Consider the following 18,248-nt stretch of genomic DNA (forward strand, 5'->3'; position numbering starts at 1 on the left):
AGGTTGGGAGGGAGCAGTGGCGCAGTGGTTAGCGCTATGCACGATGAAATAGATTTACCTAAGTTCGATACCCAGCCAGCGGCTAACGTCAGCGGCGAGCAATGCTTCATTTTAACCAGAGTCATCTGCAATGCCCTTACGTGACTTATTCTGGCATGACACAGCAATATCACCTCTCTCGTCCTCAACATTTTTGTTACGGGATCATAGGAATATAGGATACAACAATGTAGAGATGTTATGGAAAGTCGTACCTTCTACCAATGATCTCCACTCCAAACTGGCAATCCCCACTCCAAAAGCAGCCGAGCAGGGTTATGGAAGTATCGAGAATGAAGTTATTGATTCCCCGATCGCGAGTGATTCCTTCAGCGGGTCCTGGCCACCCGCATGGCATGGTGCGAGGAGGCCTTCGTCCAGCGGTGGATCATCATCGTCGTGTACGTCGCAAAAGAGGTTGCATGCGACAAAGCGACAAAGAGTGTATCAGGCCCGGTGGCTTGAGTGACAGGCAGAGCGACTTGGCGATCTAAGGGTTGCGTTTTGAGGGAGCGTTGACTCAGCCCATCATATCACTGGGGTCGATAAAATAGCTACCGCTTTGCGAGGAAGCCAACAGCGGTTGTCCCATAGATAGACTTGCACCACCGGTCCCAACCGCGCCCCCGACCGCCATAGAAATGTGGAATTTCCACCACTGGCAGCGGTGGAGGGGGCGGGCGGGGGGGGGGGGCTTTAAACAGCAAACGATCGCCCATGCTTCCATCAATTTGTGTTGACGATCTTGCAACGGGCAGCGGTGGCGTGATGCGGGCCACGCTGCTCTCGGAGCCCGCGCACTCGCCCCTTGCACTCGACCACGGACGGACGCAAGAGGCACTCGTTGTGCGCGTTTCCCGGCGACAAATCGATGTCGAAACAGGCCGATTATTATTTATTATTGCGAGTGATAAATTGATATTCGGTTTTATTGCAACACTCATTCTCGGAGTACATGCAAAGATCAGAGCGCCGTATTGATTCGCAGGCTCGGCGCAGGGTAAACAAACATGACTTTAATGAAGCGTGTGTGCTCTGTGCACATGTTAATGAAATATTTATTTCTCCAGCATTGTGCCGCTGCTGCTGTTGTTGTTGCTGTTGTAAACGTTACCAGCGAACCCTATATATATTGTCCGTGCATATATTTTTCGTAATATTTTTTTTATGAAATAATAATTCGCCCAATATGTTCGTGCTCGTGAAGGCGTTTTGTCCTCGAGTTACGCTATAATGGAAAACCAACGACAAGCATGTTTGCTTGTGCCTAATTCGGACGCACACTAAACTCAACGCATTCTCCCCCCACCATCCCCCCCGTCAAACTATCTCAAGCTGTGACGCTTTCGCCCAGGGCAGAATAACAAGAAACGTAATTGTAATAATAAGTGAAGCCTATTCATGCAATTTTTAAACAAAGGAGGGTTAGGGGGGGTTATTGAGAATCACAGTTCCCACCCACAATTCCCCTTCTGTGATGCGGTAACAATACAGTAGTGGCCTTGTCCGCCTAATGGTCCTGGCATCATCCCTTTTGGCGCCCTCGTTACACATCCCTGCGGAGGGAGCTGGTAGGAACGTTGGGTTGCTCGGTCAATGGCCAGGGTCAACGGCGGCGTGGTGTATTCCGCAAATATGCCCGACTGTTAGGGCGGGCACAAGCCGGCGTGAGTAGGTTAAACGTTGAGTTTTATAAGGGCACCACGGGGTGACCAGCCCCTCCCCACCCAGCCCCACCCCTCCCACCCCACCCAGCCCCTCCCTCCCCTCCCCACCCTCCCCACCCAGCCCCTCCCCACCCTCCCCACCCAGCCCCTCCATCCCCTCCCCACCCAGTCCCTCCCCATCCTCCCCTCCCCACCCAGCCCCTCCCTCCCCACCCAGCCCCTCCCTGCACGACGGACGGACGGGCACAATAATCCCCTGTGGGCTGGTGTAACCAGAGGTTCTTACCAGTACAAGTCCTGCCACTGTACAGCTCGCTTCACGTGCGATCGGAGGTGGTGGAGTTGCTTACTTTTGCACGCGTCAGTCACCCGGTGTTTCGTGTTTATGTCGCTGCATGAGCTCCGAGCTAAAATTATAGATGTCTCAGATTACACTTGAAAATAGCATCATCGTTATCGGAGCTCGTCTGTTTGCATGTTTTGCCGCACGCGCGTGTGGTTCATGCCGACTTGATACCGTGTAATAGGAATCCATTTGGTGTTTGAACATTCATAACTCTCGTTGCATGGCCAGAAAGGTAAAAAGCCTAATGCCATTTTTTTCAAAAATTTTATGCTGGAAAATAGGTCCCAAAGATATTACCATCGTTATCATCATCGGCCATGATCTATCCACTGCTGGGTGAAGGCATTCTCCCCAAGTCATCGCCATCCCTCACAGGCCTCAGAATTGGACATATGATACGTCAGCGAATTTCATGGCCCCCATCTCCGCGGTGGGTGCCCTCTGGGGCGCAGAACTTCTCATCGTCGCTCGTAACCATCGGCAGTGATTATCTCTTTCAATTATCTGCCCTGCCCCCCAACCCGCTTATATTCGGAGAAAAATCCACGCGACCACGGGGAGAAAGACACGCAAACCACAAATATACAGCAGCAGGCGTCAGGGTCGGAATCGAACCCACGACCTCCTGCGTACCAGGCGAGGGAGTTAACATCTCGCCACCGTGCATCGTTGCGCCATTATAACCTCTGGAATCATAATAATCGGACAACTTGCTCTAAAACATCATGTCCTTCCGTGTGAGGATCGTTCCTGCCCCATGGGGTTGCTGCCCCTTGCTTAGCCCGAACCATTAACCCGCACCTCAGCGCGACACATCACAACGCAGTGGAGCGTGCGCACCTTAATACCTCCGCTCGCCTTATCACGACCCGGCCAATTGGCGTGGCGGTTGAAAACAAAGGAAATAAATAAAGACAAACATGGGCCACGTGACCTGCGGCTTCCTCTGTGTAATTTGTCAGCGGGCGGACGTGTTTACTGCCTCCGCAAAGGAGGTAGTGGGAAGGGGGGGGGCTAAGGGGGGGTTGGAGGGCGTGAATAGAGAATGAGGCATTGCGAGAAATAGCATTGCATTCTAGAGGAGAGGAACACGTGGGGAAAAATCACTCACGGCCCGGCTCAAAAAAACAAAACGGTGCTCGCCTCCAAACAGAAAATAATGAATTGCTCTCTCTCTCTCTGTATGTTGCAAAGAAAATTCAATCTGCTTTTGTTGCATGTTTTGAAAATCCAAAAGAATCTCTTACATGGGTGTCACTCACGGGCCAGAACGGAGAGAATGCTTGCAGGTTATGTTTATGTCAGGAATGAATCTCGGATTGAAAAATTTCCGAATTTTAAAAAAAGTTTAAGGACTGTTTTTGATCTTTTGTTTGTTTGGATTTTCATAACCAGTCTTTCGCATCGTGATAATTTAATGTATTTTCGTGCAAACTAAGTGACGTCACCCGATGCCACCTGTCGCCGCTTTTGGGGGATAACCAGAAGGGGCAAAGTACGTGACATCACTTCCCCTGACGTCATATTTTCTGATCAATCCTAAATAATAATATAAACTAAATCATCCGACATTTCACATCTAGAAAATAAGTTTTTTTTATATTAACCAGAACATCTAAAACACATATCCTGGAAATGTGCACTTATGTAAGAATTTAGTTGTAAAAACAACGTTTGATCGAGCAAAGACGATCAAGCAAAGTATGCAGAAGAGACATTTTTATTCTATCAGGTAAGGCGCACTAAGATATAACAGCTCTTTTTCAGAAGCGAATTGACCACAAATGATAGCCCAACGAAGTGGCTTATCACGTGGGAAATTTACAGCAGCCAAACACTCCGAACGCGTGTTTCTCTAGATTTAAACATCAGGAGAGGTTATTATGTCGAGCAGCGTTGGGAGTACTCTTGCAGACCATTGCAAACCCTGAGAGAAGCATTTTAGAAGAAGTAAACCAAGATTGAAGGAACGCTTTACCGAAACGATGGTGTTTGGTTCGAGAAGAGGAGCAGGGTGTGGCAGACAGACATTGCACTGGATTTTGAGATGAGAGTGACAATTTTAATATACGTAGTTGTGGACAATTTGAATAATTTAATTTAGTTTTTTTATGTTTCCTTAAATATGACGTTCAGATTTGAACCTAAAACCAGAATGGATGTTACGCTATTGTTGTATATATATGGAGCAATATATTGGTAGCTAATTAATAGGAGCAGTGACTTCATTTTTTGCATAGCAAATCAGGGAGCATAGCCCCACCTAGTGGAGATTTCCTTTCACTTTGACAGTTGTGTAACATTCCAATATGCAATATACCGCCAGTCAAAACGTTTTGAGATGTTAAAATATCAGGCGCACAAACAAAATGTCGGAGGTTTTGCGAATTCCACATTTTAGATTAATATTTTTTTTATTCTATCAAACTTGGGGGCCCAGGACAATGTCTGATATCACTTGCAATGGGAAAGCCTTCATCCAGGAGTTGATTGGTCAACGGCTGAACTTAGTATCTTCTTCTTTCGTACGGCTGATGTAGATGCAGAGCGAACATCAACTACAATGTCACATCCAGGTGGTCAAGTCAGACAACCGCGTCAGGAGCCAGCGGAGTGCATCGCTGCGACGTCTCCTTCGTGTTTGTGGATCGGGACATCGCGTAGTTACACGTGGGGCGGTCTGTTCTGGATGCCCACAGTCGCACGCCGGAGAGTTTAAAATGTTCCATTTGTGCATCACGTGTCCGCATCTGCCATGGTTTGTGCAGTGGATGCGATTTAGGGTGGACCATGAGCTTCGTGGAACATCAAACCCAGGGATATGCTGCATTTGGTCTTCCACAATTATTCTTATTAAAAAATATTATTCTATTATTAGTCCTATAATTATAATAGTTGATTATAACCGTAAGAATGTATTACAATTATTAATTAGTAGCATTTATAACGATAGGAATTATAGTGTTAGAGAAAAGGAAAGTAACTTGGGTTGTGCTTACCGGCCACGTCTAACATCGGTGGTGAGTGATATCTGAACTACAACTTGCACCCGCCGCCCCATCAACCTTAGCCCAAACTGTCCTCGGCCTTCACCACCCCACACTGACCAGCATGGCGAAGTATGGTCAAACAACCCCCACGACCAACACATCATGGGGAGGATTTCTTCAAACAGTGCATTAACAACGGCTTGAATATTCTAATTCAAAAAATATAAACTCCTTGTAAAAATGGTGTCAGTTTTGTTGCCAGATAAAAGAGTAAAAAAACAATTATCATATTTTGCTACTGGTAAAGGAGGTTCCAATGGGGTAAAAACATGTTTTAATAAATATATATTTACTCTACCCTGCGAGTATATACCATGTAAATGTATTTCTCTCAATTGCTTCAACCATATGTTAATGCCTCCACTGCTGCGCAAGTGCACATTGACGCAATGAACATGGGCTTGCGTCATTTTCACATTTCAACAAAAATCAATCGCCTATAAAATAATAACAACAAGAATGAACATAGAATGTGAATCTATCTCTGGTGTACCCCGATCCGTTTCAAGGACGGTTACGTACATTATCAAAGCAAATGTGTTCTTGGTTCTTTCGGTAAAGTCACGTGGAAGGGAAATAATAAAATAATAAAAATAAAACATTATAAAATACAATTCTCACGACGTTTCGGCCACAACGCAAGCAGCCGTCCTCAGGTGAAGAACAGGTCTGTCGGAAAGACAGCGTCTGACAGACCTGTTCTTCATCTGAGGACGGCTGCCGAAACGTCGTGAAAATTGTATTTTATTATGTTATATTTTGATTATTTTATTATTTCCCTTCTACGTGACTTTACCGAAAGAACCAAGAAGATGAATCCCTGCAGTCACGAAAGCTTTGAATCGAAATTTAAAGCAAATGTGTTTGCATTTTTCCCCACACAAGTACGTGTGGTTAATGCACACTTGATGCTTAGTAATAGGTGTCTATTTGGCGTTTGAACATCTGAACACTCCCTCTATGTATGCCAGAATGGGAAAATCCTTCTCTTATCATTCAAAATAGAAACATAATATATTTTACCAGACAGAAGGTTATAGCTGGCGGTGCTAGTGGTGGTTGCCATTGTTGCCATCATTTTATTTATCTTTAACATGAGAATAGGATTTAAGGTAAGCCATTAAAATGTGATTCACATTATCCAAATTGTGTCGTCCTGGGGGAAACGGGAAGGCACCAGACGGCATCGGGCTAAGACGCGAGATGCCCCCCCCCCTCCACCCCCCAGATGCCATCGAAGGCTGCAGATCAGGGTCTGTGGGGATGTGCCTGGCAACAGACACGAAACTCGGCTGTCCTGCCAAAAACATGACCTATCCATGACTCTTCAAATACCCATTACTTTTCCTCCGACTATTAAATGCTGGTCCATTGCCGAGTCATTTAATTACTTTTTTTTTGTTACCAAAAAAAAATGGATATAGTAATGTGCTTTCTGGCTTTAAAAAATATATATTTAATGGGTTATAGAGGGATAAAAAAATGTATTTAAAACACACCCCAATAGGCAAACCTTTATGTCAGAGCTCGAGAGAGAAAGGGGAATGAGAGCGAGAGAGAGAAGGAGGGGGGGAGAAGGAAGCATGAAGGCCCCGGTTCTCTCTGGCGTGGGGCATCTTCGGGCCTGTCTGTCTGTCTGTGCGGTTGGACGGTAATGCGGTTTGGGGCCGCTTCATGTGATTAGGAGGCTAAGTGAAGGCGCTCTGAATGCAGGCCGAGGGGGGGGATCGCGCGACCCGACAAGCCATTTAGAGCGGATAATCTGGTTTGTAGCCCCCTTTGTTCTCCTTTTAATTCTATCAAGCTGCATTTAATTACAATAATGCCCCCCCCCCCCACCACCATCCGCATCGAGACTGAACCGCAGTACGGCTGCGAGCTCGGGGCTCGCAATGCACGGGAGGGAGGAGATTCCAACGCAACGCAAACGGAGCAGGGAAAGTGAGACTTGGATCAATGGGAATAATAATAAAACATTTTACATGTACATCCCTTCGTCAATCCCCGACTGGACGGATTGCTTCCAATGCCGCGTTCGTCATAGAAGATGTTTGACCATACCTTAGCAAGTTGGTTGGCGTGGGTTGGTGAGGGAGTGAGGGATATAACTAGTTCTGATTCATACTCTTTGGTTTTACGGTAAAGTCACGTAGGTAAAACATAAAATGAAAATAAATTATATCGCGACGTTTCGGAGGCAACACAAGCTTCCGTCTTCAGGTGGTACCGTCACAGCAAAATTACTGTATCAAGGTGTGACGGTGCCACCTGAAGACGGAAGCTCGTGTTGCCTCCGAAACGTCGTGATTTATCTTCTTGGTTCTTTGGGTAAAGTCACGTATAAGGGAAATAATAAAATAAAATAATAAAAATAAAACATAATAAAATACAATTCTCACGACGTTTCGGCCACAACGCAAGCAGCCGTCCTCATGTGAAGAACAGGGCTGTCGGAAAGACAGCGTCGTGATTTAATTTGGGACTCTTGCAGTCACGAAAACTTCAAATCTAGAATTAGTTCCGATTATTACGCGCCACCACAGCTAGGGTTAGCCACAACCAATGTAATTGAATTCGGGCTAATAGCAGAGTGTGGTGGGGTTCACAGCAGAGTTGGTTAACCGTTGCCCCGCTGCTCCAATCCAATGTCGTAATAAGCGTTCCATTTATTTACCGAGGAAAGTCTCAAACTTGTTTTTTAGCGAGGGTCCTTGCTACATGGAGATATTTGGCCGACTCCTTTGATGACCGTTTGGCTTCGTGTGCGAGGAAACCCCGTCACGCTGTCTACGAGGTGGGTGGGTGACACTCAGCACTGCCACCTCCTGGCCACCACATAGCCCCACGCCTGCAACACCTGGCAAGCTCCTGGTGATCGCGTGGCGCTTTCAGATGCGCTTCTGCGGCCGTCTGGAACGCTCTTCCTTCCGGTATTAGGAAGCCCACTGGAGCTGTGCACTTTTAATCATCTAGATTAAATTTTGATTTAAAGCTTTCGTGACTGCAGGGATTTATTTTCTTGTTTTTTTCGGTAAAGTCACGTAGAAGGGAAATAATACAATAATAAAAAAATATAAAACAATATAGAAGGAAAAGAATAAAATAAAATAAATATAAAACTATTTTTTTTTATACGTGCCTTTACTGAAAGAACCAAAAATATCATCTAGATTGACAACTAATTCTGTAAAACTGCTTTTTTGTGTGTTTATCTTGTTGGCCTTCCCACGCACATCCGATTAGCGCGGTTAGCTATGTACGGTGTGAAAGAAGTTCAACATATTTATCACCGATCGAAGCACTAACCGGCCTCAACTATCATCTTCCAAGTTGCGACGAGATCGGGAACACGTTACGGCAACGTGGTCATCGCAGTTGAAAGGAAGTGGATTTTAATACTTTGCAAAAGCCAACGGCAGACTTTGCCCCATACTGCATTGTTTTTTTGTGTTTTTTTAGGAAAGCCCTACCGAGTCTTTAAGACTTTCAAAAACATTGCTTTGCGTTGTTTTAGACCATTTCCTCAATATTTTCATGTGCGTGATAAAACCACAATACGCCATGCAGAGAAAACCTCGCACATACAAGGAGATAGCACTCAAAATGCCACACATATAGCATGGAGATAAAAAAAACCTACTTGCTGTACTGCAGCACACGTGTTGTTCCTCCGCCCGTGAGGTGCGTGTCACGCACACAGGCTCCCATCCCTGTGTGACCCACCAAGCCCACCTCAAAATTGCTGAATTGTAGTCATGCCCCCCACCAACAGCACAAACCGCAACTTTTATCGAAATGTTATTACAAGGACCATGTTGTTCTATGGCAGTGGTGTAGCGTGGTTGGCATGGACCCTGGGGCAAGGAATGAAATGGATTCTCTCCCCCCCACCGGCCCCGACCCGCACCACTGACTAATTCCCCCCGCCCCCCATCTTCGTAACCTGGCCTAAGTGCCCCGATGCAGTTGCACCGCCTGCACTCTCGAGATCTACGCCATCGCTCCATGGAACACGTGAAATGTCCACAATGGGAATGAGAGAGTCGCAAGTAATTGGGGGGGGGGGGTCTCTCTCTCTTTCTCTCTCTTTCTCTCTCTCTCGTCTTCCGAATCGCAGCCATTCAGGAGGACTGAGTGCCCCGTTGGCTCTTCAGCAAAAGAAGACGCTCCATGTCGGGAAGCCGAACATTACTTTCTTGTCATTGTGGGCTGTGGCAGGTGCAGCGCAGACGTGTGTTTTGTATTTTGGCCTCAACATGTCTGTCTGTCTGTCTCACGGACCGTCTATTGACATCGTTATTTGTAAAAAAAAAAATTCTATTCAATGGTAACACACGCGGGCTGGAATGTTAAAGGCTTCTTTCTTCCTTCCTTCCTTCCACTTCTTAGAGGTTTCTTTCTCGAGCCTTTTTTTTATCTCTGCTGGTTAATGCTGAACATGATTAAGTGCCCTTCCGTGATAAGGTACAGCCTTGTATCCAGTGCGTGTCACTTGTAAGATATTACTCCGGGCAGGGTACACACGCGCAGGCACCGATAGCAGAGAAAGGGGACCGGATAAGCGCATGGGAAAAAATAAAGCCAACAGGTCTTTGACGTGACCATTAGTCATGTACACGCGCGGTCAAGCGATAGCAGGAAATACGGAAAAAACTGCCGGTGAATGGAAAGAAAATTAATACGAAGAGTGGGGTTGTGGTATTACTATTATTACTGCAGTAGCCATTGCAGCTGAGAGTACGCAAACATCCGAGTCTGGGATATCCGTGAAAGCAAGCCCCGTTTTAACGCAGGGGCAGCGAGGCTCAGACACGGGTGTGTGCAGTCGCGGGTGCCATTCGTGCCAGGTTACTATATCTAAACTCAATCGGATGAGACGAGGCTGCCCATGACATCTGCGAACGAGCGAGCGAGCGAGACTGGGGTGGAAAATAATCGGATTGTGGCGGTGCGCAGGACTCGAAGCTACATTTTGGGCGAAACGAAATGGTTAAACCGCGCCCCGCATCGCCCCATCTCGCCGTGACACCTCTTCATTCAACGCCGCGTGACAACGTTTTAAGCAAACCATCCGCATAACCGCATTAGCCGCGGCTGACTACCGCCACTCGCCGCCCATTAAGCGCCATCCCTCGGCTGAAGAGTACCAACAACAAAAAAAAACGGCTGCGATCGGATCTCCCCTATTGCGGCGACCACTCCACCCTTCGTCTTCTTCTCTCCTCCTCCCCACCACCACTACCACCACCAGCAAACCAACCCAACCACTTCACCAAATCTGTCGACGGTTGCTTGACGATGCGGTTGTATTTCTATTTAAAAAATAATAAAACATAAAACATAATAAAATAATTATCACGACGTTTCGGCCACAACGCAAGCAGCCGTCCTCAGGTGAAGAACAGGTCTTAGAGTCGGCTGCTTGCGTTGTGGCCGAAACGTCGTGATAATTATTTTATTATGTTTTATTTTTATTATTTTATTATTTCCATTCTACGTGACTTTACCGAAATAACGAAGAAGATGATGCGGTTGTAACAGGCGCCCGTCGAGAAACAGGCCGGCTGGCGCGAGCAAACGCCGCGTCCCTTTTGGCAGTGGTGGACGCATCGGGACGGGGCGAGATCCGTCACGCGGGAGCGAGATCCGTGCCCCACACTTGAACCCGTCGTCCCGGGACGTTGTCTGTCCGCTTACAGCCACGTGGTTGCGCGCCACGCGTGCGCGCTCTCGTTTCTCCGGCGTGCATCTCCGTGAACTGGGACTCCTCGTGGACTGCTGCTACCGCTGCTGCTGTGGTTGCAGAGAGAGAGAGAAGGGGGGTGGGGGGGGGGAGATGTCACGCGGTGCTGTGGACCAGATTGAGACGCGGAATGACTCGAGCGCCTGTGCTTCACGCGCTCCAGACCCGGGAAGCCAGGGCCCAGGAAAGCCGGATAGGGCCCACGACTTCGTTTCACCCGGCACCCCGTGGCCACGCGAGACGAGGACCTCTTTGAAACGGCCCGCCAACGATATTAATCGTCGCTCACGGCAAGTGAGCAACTTAACCGTGCTAATTGTGAACTAGAGGGGCATTTTTGGAGCGTTCAGTCACTTGTGCCACTGCAAGGGGCCTCCATGCGGAGACACGAGTGATTGAAGTGTGTGTGTGTGTACATGTGGGGAAGCGGTGATGTGGTGGTTAGTGCCGTGCACGGCGAACCCGGCCACCCGAGTTCGATTCCCGCTCACGGCCAACACTGGTGGCAATTATCTGAACCGGTCCTGGGCTTTCCCTAGGTCGACTCAGCATCAAATGAGTAACTGGTGTGGTGTGTAAACATTGCCACTTGGGAGACAAAGGCGACCGCGTGTGGTGCTGGCCACCCACATACTCCCTCGTGTGCCGTGTCGGCCTTCATAGGTGCTCACTAACAGCACTTGCCACAACTGCTTGTTGAGGCTACACGGGGAATATTTGTATTTGGGTGCGACTGTGGTGAGATGTTAACTACCTCGCCTGGTATACAGGAGGTCGTGGGTTCGATCCAGACCCTGACGCCTGCTGTATATTTTGAGTTTGCATGTTCTCCCCATAATCGCGTGGATTTTTATCCGGGTCCTCCTGGTGTTTCCTCTACATTTAGAATAAACATGCCTTTAGAGTATTTGGATGCAATACATTCCCACATGATAAGCCACTTCTTTGAACACTCATTTGTGGCCAGGTCGTTTCTCGAATAGCGCTATGTAGCGCAGTGGGCCTGACCTGGCAAAATAATAATACGAATAATAGCACGGTTTAGTTTACAGTATTTCTTTGTGTGAATGTGGTGTTTCCAGGCCAAAGGGGGTGGAAAGTCCCCGTGCAGCCCTCAACAGGGACACGGTTTCCGCAACCCCGTTCCAGGGGAAGAAGAGTAAACACGGTTTCGTCACGGAGCAAGGGTATCGATCCCTCGTGAAGGAGCATTGATCTCACCTACGCATGAGCACGCGTCATTAAAATCACACCGCGGGTGTCTAACGGCGCCGCGCACAGAAACCGTGGTCATCTTTATCCTGCAAGAAGTAAAAGTGAGGCAGAGAAGCCAAAGCAACGACTAGAAAAGACTTGAACAGCGGCTCAAGTACTTGCAGTGGGGCCTGGGGAGTATGACATGAAGTCGCAGAACGTGTCTGCCCCCCCCCCCCCCCCCCCTGATCCGCCTTTACTCCTGGACTTAAACATACCTGGGTCCATTTAATACGTAGGCTTTCGCGACCAATATTATTCATAATATATGTTTTGGGTCGGATCGCGTTATTTATAAATGTGTCGTAACCCTCCACCACCCGACATGGCCAAACAGTAAAAAATGTGTCACGTTTTTCAAAGGACAAAATAATTCACTTCTTTAGCCCACCGGTGTGTTGAAGAGAGAATCAACAGCATTTTACAATTTGAGTACGACGTTTCGCTGATAATTACAATCAGCTTCATTGGGCAAGAATGGCATTTTAAAATTCTGTTGATTCTGTCTTCAACACACCGGTGGGCTAAAGAAGTGAATTATTTTGTCCTTTGAAAAACGTGACACATTTTTTACTGTTTGGCCGTGTCGGGTAGTGGAAGGTTACGACGCATTCATAAATAACGCGATCTGACCCAAAAACCTATATTATGAATACCTGGGTCCGCTCACACAGGACGCGTGCCTGATCTCTGAACTCATCAAATTGACCCAACAACAAGCGCAGTTTGACCAAACGCGTTTAATCTCGCTTCGCGAGACGTTCATTTCACACGCTCGGCTGTCAAAGAAACGAAAAAAAACAATCCCTCGACTCAACGAGACCGTGACATCGATATTGAGTGATCAAAGTTATCAAGAAATTAACTGCCTGTTTCCCAACTCCAGCTGTGTGCACAGTCATCAAACAACAAGCACTGGCAGCCCATAATTACCGATAACCTCTTTTTCAATGAGTACTTGACATTGATGAAAGAGCTGGACTGTGGCCATAAGATGGATAGGTTTTATGGCACTCCTTGCGGTCAGTTTCTAGCTGTATCGGGTGTGCTAACGGGGAAAAAAGAACGCCCTTTCAAAGTTCAGCGGACGTTCGACTCATTCATCTCCAACGAGGCCGATGAATTGTGCAGAAAATCAACAGACTAATCAAAATCGACACCGTTTAACATTGCACGCATGCAGGTATTATGATGTGTGTGGGGCGCGGTAGTGCAGCGGTTAGTGCACGCTGCGCTACGAACCCAGCTCCTGGAGTTCGATTCCCACTTAGGGCCAACACCAGTTACGACTGTCTCAACCGGTCCTGGGCCTCCCCTAGGTCGACTCAGCCTCAATTGAGTGCCTGGTGCGGTGTGTAGATATCGCCACTGGGGAGACAAAGGCGGGTGGTGCTAGGCAACCACCCGCTCGTGTGCCGTGCCGGCCTTCACAGGTGCTCGCTAACAGCACTTGCCTCAACAGTCTGTTCAGGCTAGACGGGGGATCTATGCATTTGGTGTGGCCAGCAGATGGCAACGGTGAGTGTCACCCCTTCGTACCCAGCGTGGTGATTGGGTTTTCTCCGGGATCTCCGGTTTCCTCCCGCAATCCAAACGCTCGTGAAACGGAATTGGCCAAACATCCCAAATGTGGCACGGATCACTCCTTAGCACGAGCCTTGAGCAATATTTGAGGATTTGCTGGATGCGCAAATCGTCGTCGGAAATATTATTCGATCACTGGATACAAATTGTTAAAATGAGGCCAACAGTTTAAAACTGGGTTAACTCTTAGAAACAAGACGTGCATTCACACAAACACCCGCAACGCATAAATGTACCTCTCAGTATATTTAACTCAAACCGCGGCTAGCCAAAGGCCAAAAAACAAAAGCGCCCGTTGACAAATGATCTTTGCACAGAGTGACAAATTTGAAGTTGAATGAAGCCTGCACAGACCCAGCACCTGCACCCATTGTGTTCCATCTCCCAGCGCACCACCCACTTATTCACCCCCCTCCCCCCGCATCCCCCTAACCCCCACAAACCACCCTACCCATCCGCTCTCAACTCACCCCCTCGCCTCCACTAAAAGCATTAAAATTAATTGATCGACACAAAAGCTGCCAATCCCACGTGTGAATGGAAGCCCTCCCTCCCCACCCCACCCCACCTCACCTTCTCCCCCTTTTGGACCCGTACGATAACGTATTCCGGTAGCAGAGCGTGAAAATATTTACAAGGCAATTTATTACTCATAAACATACAGCGGCTTTTGCCAGAAGCCGCTGATAAGTCGCTACAAAGACGCCGACGGACTCGGGAGGGCCGGGGGATCAGAGTGGGGGGAGGCAGTGGGGGAGGGGGGTGGTGGATGGGACACGCGCTTATCAAGGTGCTTTAGGGGGGGGGGGGGTTGTTTTACCTTCATCGTGATATCGTTCTGACGACCGTTACGGGTCACCGCGGCGACCCGTTTCACTCTCTTTAAAGTGCCGCGTTAGGCAAATAAACTACAGCTCTACATTTTCACTTCGAATTTGAGTTGTGAAATAACTGTTCGTCCCCTCCCCCAGCGAATGGGGGCAGGGAGGGAGGCAGGGAGGGATGGGGGGTGGAGCGGCGTTATCTATTTGTATTTGGTTGTTTGAGGTCACTGATAGTTGTTTAGTTCAATGAATGCCCCCCCCTCTGCCTCTACCCTCCCCCCCATCCCACCCCCCTCACTTTGACTGATCGATGTTCATTGGAGTGGACACGAAATGGACACTAAGCAAATTTCCACGCGCGCAAAAAGATGCATCCGCTCGCTCCGTTTGGCTGCGCATTTTTCAGCCCAATTTCCCTGATGTCCTCTCCAGCGGCGTTAATGCCATTAACAGCTTTTTGGGGCTAATGCGATGGGGCCCACAGATGGATCCGTGCCACAGACTCTAATAGGATAAGGCGCGCGACCAAAGCCGACGGAATAATCCGCCCGCCTCCGATGCCCAATGCCCAGTGTCGTGGACAATATTTCCCTTCGTGTGGCCCAACAACCTGGCGGTCTTTAATCATCATCATCATTATTATTATCATCATCAAGCGGAAAAATCAGCCACGATCGATCCACTGCTGGGTGAGGTCTTAAAGCCCCAACCGCCATATTCATCTTTCACGATCCTGCGATGGATAAATCCCATCCTTCTAGCACTTGCCCATGCGGGCTATGAACTATAAACTAAACTATAAACTAGATAGCTCTTTTTCAGAAGTTACCTGGCCACGCATTATAGCTCAACGGAGTGGCTTGTCACGTGAACATTTACTGCAGACGAACATTCGAAACGGAGGACCCCGAGAAAAATCCACGCGACCACGGGGAGAGAGAAAGAGATGCAAACTCCAAATATACAGCGGGTGTCAGGGTCGGGATCGAACCCGCGATCTCCCGCGTACCAGGCGAGGCAGTAAACATCTCGTCTCCGCGGTGCCCCGATGATGTCGGCAAAAACCCGCGTGCGTCCTCCGATCCACGCGTTCCTCCTGTTGGCCGCTCTGCGCGCACCTCCGAGCGTGCATCTGTCACCGTCGGCTGCGGCAAACCCACTACTGGACGAAAGCCTTCTCAAAACCGTTGCGAGCCCTCGCGGGTTGAAGAGGAGAGGTCTTCCAACTCAACCTAAAGAGCTGAACCGCGTGGCGTCATCGTCGTAGTCGTCCACACCCCCTCCACGCGCGCCTGGCTGCCGTCTCTGTGTTTCCCTCCGCGAGAGTCATTAACGTGCGCTATGAATGAACGCAATTAATTATCTAAATTACACAGGATAATGCGGGGGCGCGGGCGGGTGGCTCTTGCGTGTTCGCCGGGGGTTTAACGTAACGGCTGCTGTCATGTTTCATTTGGCAGAGCCAGTGACGACTTGAGCGACTGCGTATAAATATAGTTAATCGTGTCCTGGATTTATACTGCGAACGTGCATACTGTATGCTTTACACGCGCACCCCAGAGACGCACACGTACTAAGGCTCGGCAATATGATACCTATAGACATAGATGCCAGTAATTTTACTGATATTATTATAATTATTTACTATTCTTACCAAATTGCAGACCGCAGCACTTTAAACAGAACGACTTCAGACACGAGGAGCACAAATGCATAGCGGCAGACCACAATCGCTCCAGGGTCGATACATCGAGTACAACTTTGCGGGAAGCAAACAGTGGCCGTCTTATCGGACTGGCTCTCGCCATTGTAATGTGGAATTTCCACCACAGATAATGGGGATGACGATGGTGACTGTGGTGGTGATGGTTACGACGCAATACACACCAGTATGTTGTCAATTCTTACTTTATGTGGGTGTGAGACATACATCCGATTACTAAAAGTTGCAAATTTATACATTTCGATTTAAAGCTTTCGTGACTGCAGGGATTCATGTTCTTGGTTCTTTCGGTAAAGTCACGTAGAAGGGAAATAATAAAATAATAAAAATAAAACAATTAAATTCTCACGTTTCGATTGTAACACAAGCAATCATCATCAGGTGTGAAAACCACCTCGTACACACCTGATGATGATTGCTTGTGTTGCAATAGAAGCGTCGTGAGAATGTTATTGTTTTATATTTATTATTTTATTATTTCCCTTCTACGTGGACTTCACCGAAAGAACCAAGAATACACATTTATATTCAATGTGTGGCCCCTTTATCAGTTCGCTACTGAATGAATGAAGGCCTTCCTAGGCTGTGCTGATCGTGGGAATCGTTTGACCATACTTCACCACACTGGTCAGTGCGGATGTGTGAAGGCGGTGGGGGCAGGGAGAGGCGGGGGGCTATCATAACTCACTCGCCACCATAAATATTCGCCGTGACCTGGAATGAAACCCATAAGTGTCAACCCCTTATCAGTGCCCTACCTTATTAACAGACAAATTCAGACCTTTTTGGTCACCCCGTGCCCTTATAAACCTCAACGTTCATTCTGCAAAGTCCCATCACAAGGAAGAAACACAAATACATAGACAATGATATATTTGTTGCCCTATTGAAACGGTTGTACACCGTATGGACCTCAAAACTCAATTTCCCTGTACAAGAAAACCGTACGGGTTGACAGGTATGGAAACTCAGGTGGTCGGGTTAATAGGGCAGTGCCCGAACAACCACTGCGCCCACCGCTACCACCCTACCTACGCACAATCTGCTCATGCGATATGTGTGCAATTACAATGTTTAGAAATTTGGCTTTTTTGAACATAAAGTGTAGGAAAAAAAGAACGAAAACAAAAAACCGCGGTGCATTTTCTGTCGTGCACCATAACCAAATACGTAATATTTACTTCAGTGGCAAAAGCACAAAAAACGCGTGATTGTGTTTGGCTAGAGACACGTATAAGTCCCTAGCGAACGCCATCTGTTGGCTTATACAGAATGTATTGAAAAGGGAGGTGGGGGGGTTTGGGAGGGTTGTACCAGAGTGGTGGGTGGGTGGATAAAACAAGGCGGCGAGTTAATGCCAATTAAGCTACAATGCAAGTAATGCGCTCTTAACCGTGCTCCTTGCCTCTCGCGTTATTCGCGCATGAATACGGGAACACGTGTTGGAGGTGCAATGCGTTTCCGCCACGTGCGTGTGTTTGCGTGTGTGTGTGCACAAGTGCGGTGGTGCGTGCGTGACTGCGTACGCGCGTTGGCGCACGGGCGCGTGCGTTAGCCCGCGTGCGTTAGTCCGCGTGCGTTAGCCCGCGTGCGTTAGTCCGCGTGCGAGTGCTTTAGTGTGCTATGTGTTCGTGCGTGAGTGAGTGAAAGCGTTAGTGCGCGCGTTTGTGCGTGCGTGCCTTCGCGTGCGAGTGCGTTAGTGCGCGCGTTAGTTCGTTGGTGCGTGCGTTAGTGCGGTGCGCGCGTACGCGCGTGCGTTAGTGCGGTGCGCGCGCGTGTGGCACAGGGCAGCCGGGATGGACCCCAGGGCCGGTGCGTGCCCACGCGTCCCAGCTCATTCACAGCTCTCGCGATAAGGCCAATAATCCAGCTCCTTTACACAGCGGCGCCTTGTTCCGCGGACAATACGCGTCCCTCTGATTAACAGCGGCAGATTATCCGCCAGCCTGGCCCGACAAAACGATGGCCATAAGGCAAACAAAAGAGAAAGGTTGGCGGGGAGGTGTGGGGGGGGGTGT

This window comes from Lampetra fluviatilis, chromosome 12 (genome assembly GCF_964198595.1).
Source record: "Lampetra fluviatilis chromosome 12, kcLamFluv1.1, whole genome shotgun sequence".
Lineage (NCBI taxonomy): Eukaryota > Metazoa > Chordata > Hyperoartia > Petromyzontiformes > Petromyzontidae > Lampetra > Lampetra fluviatilis.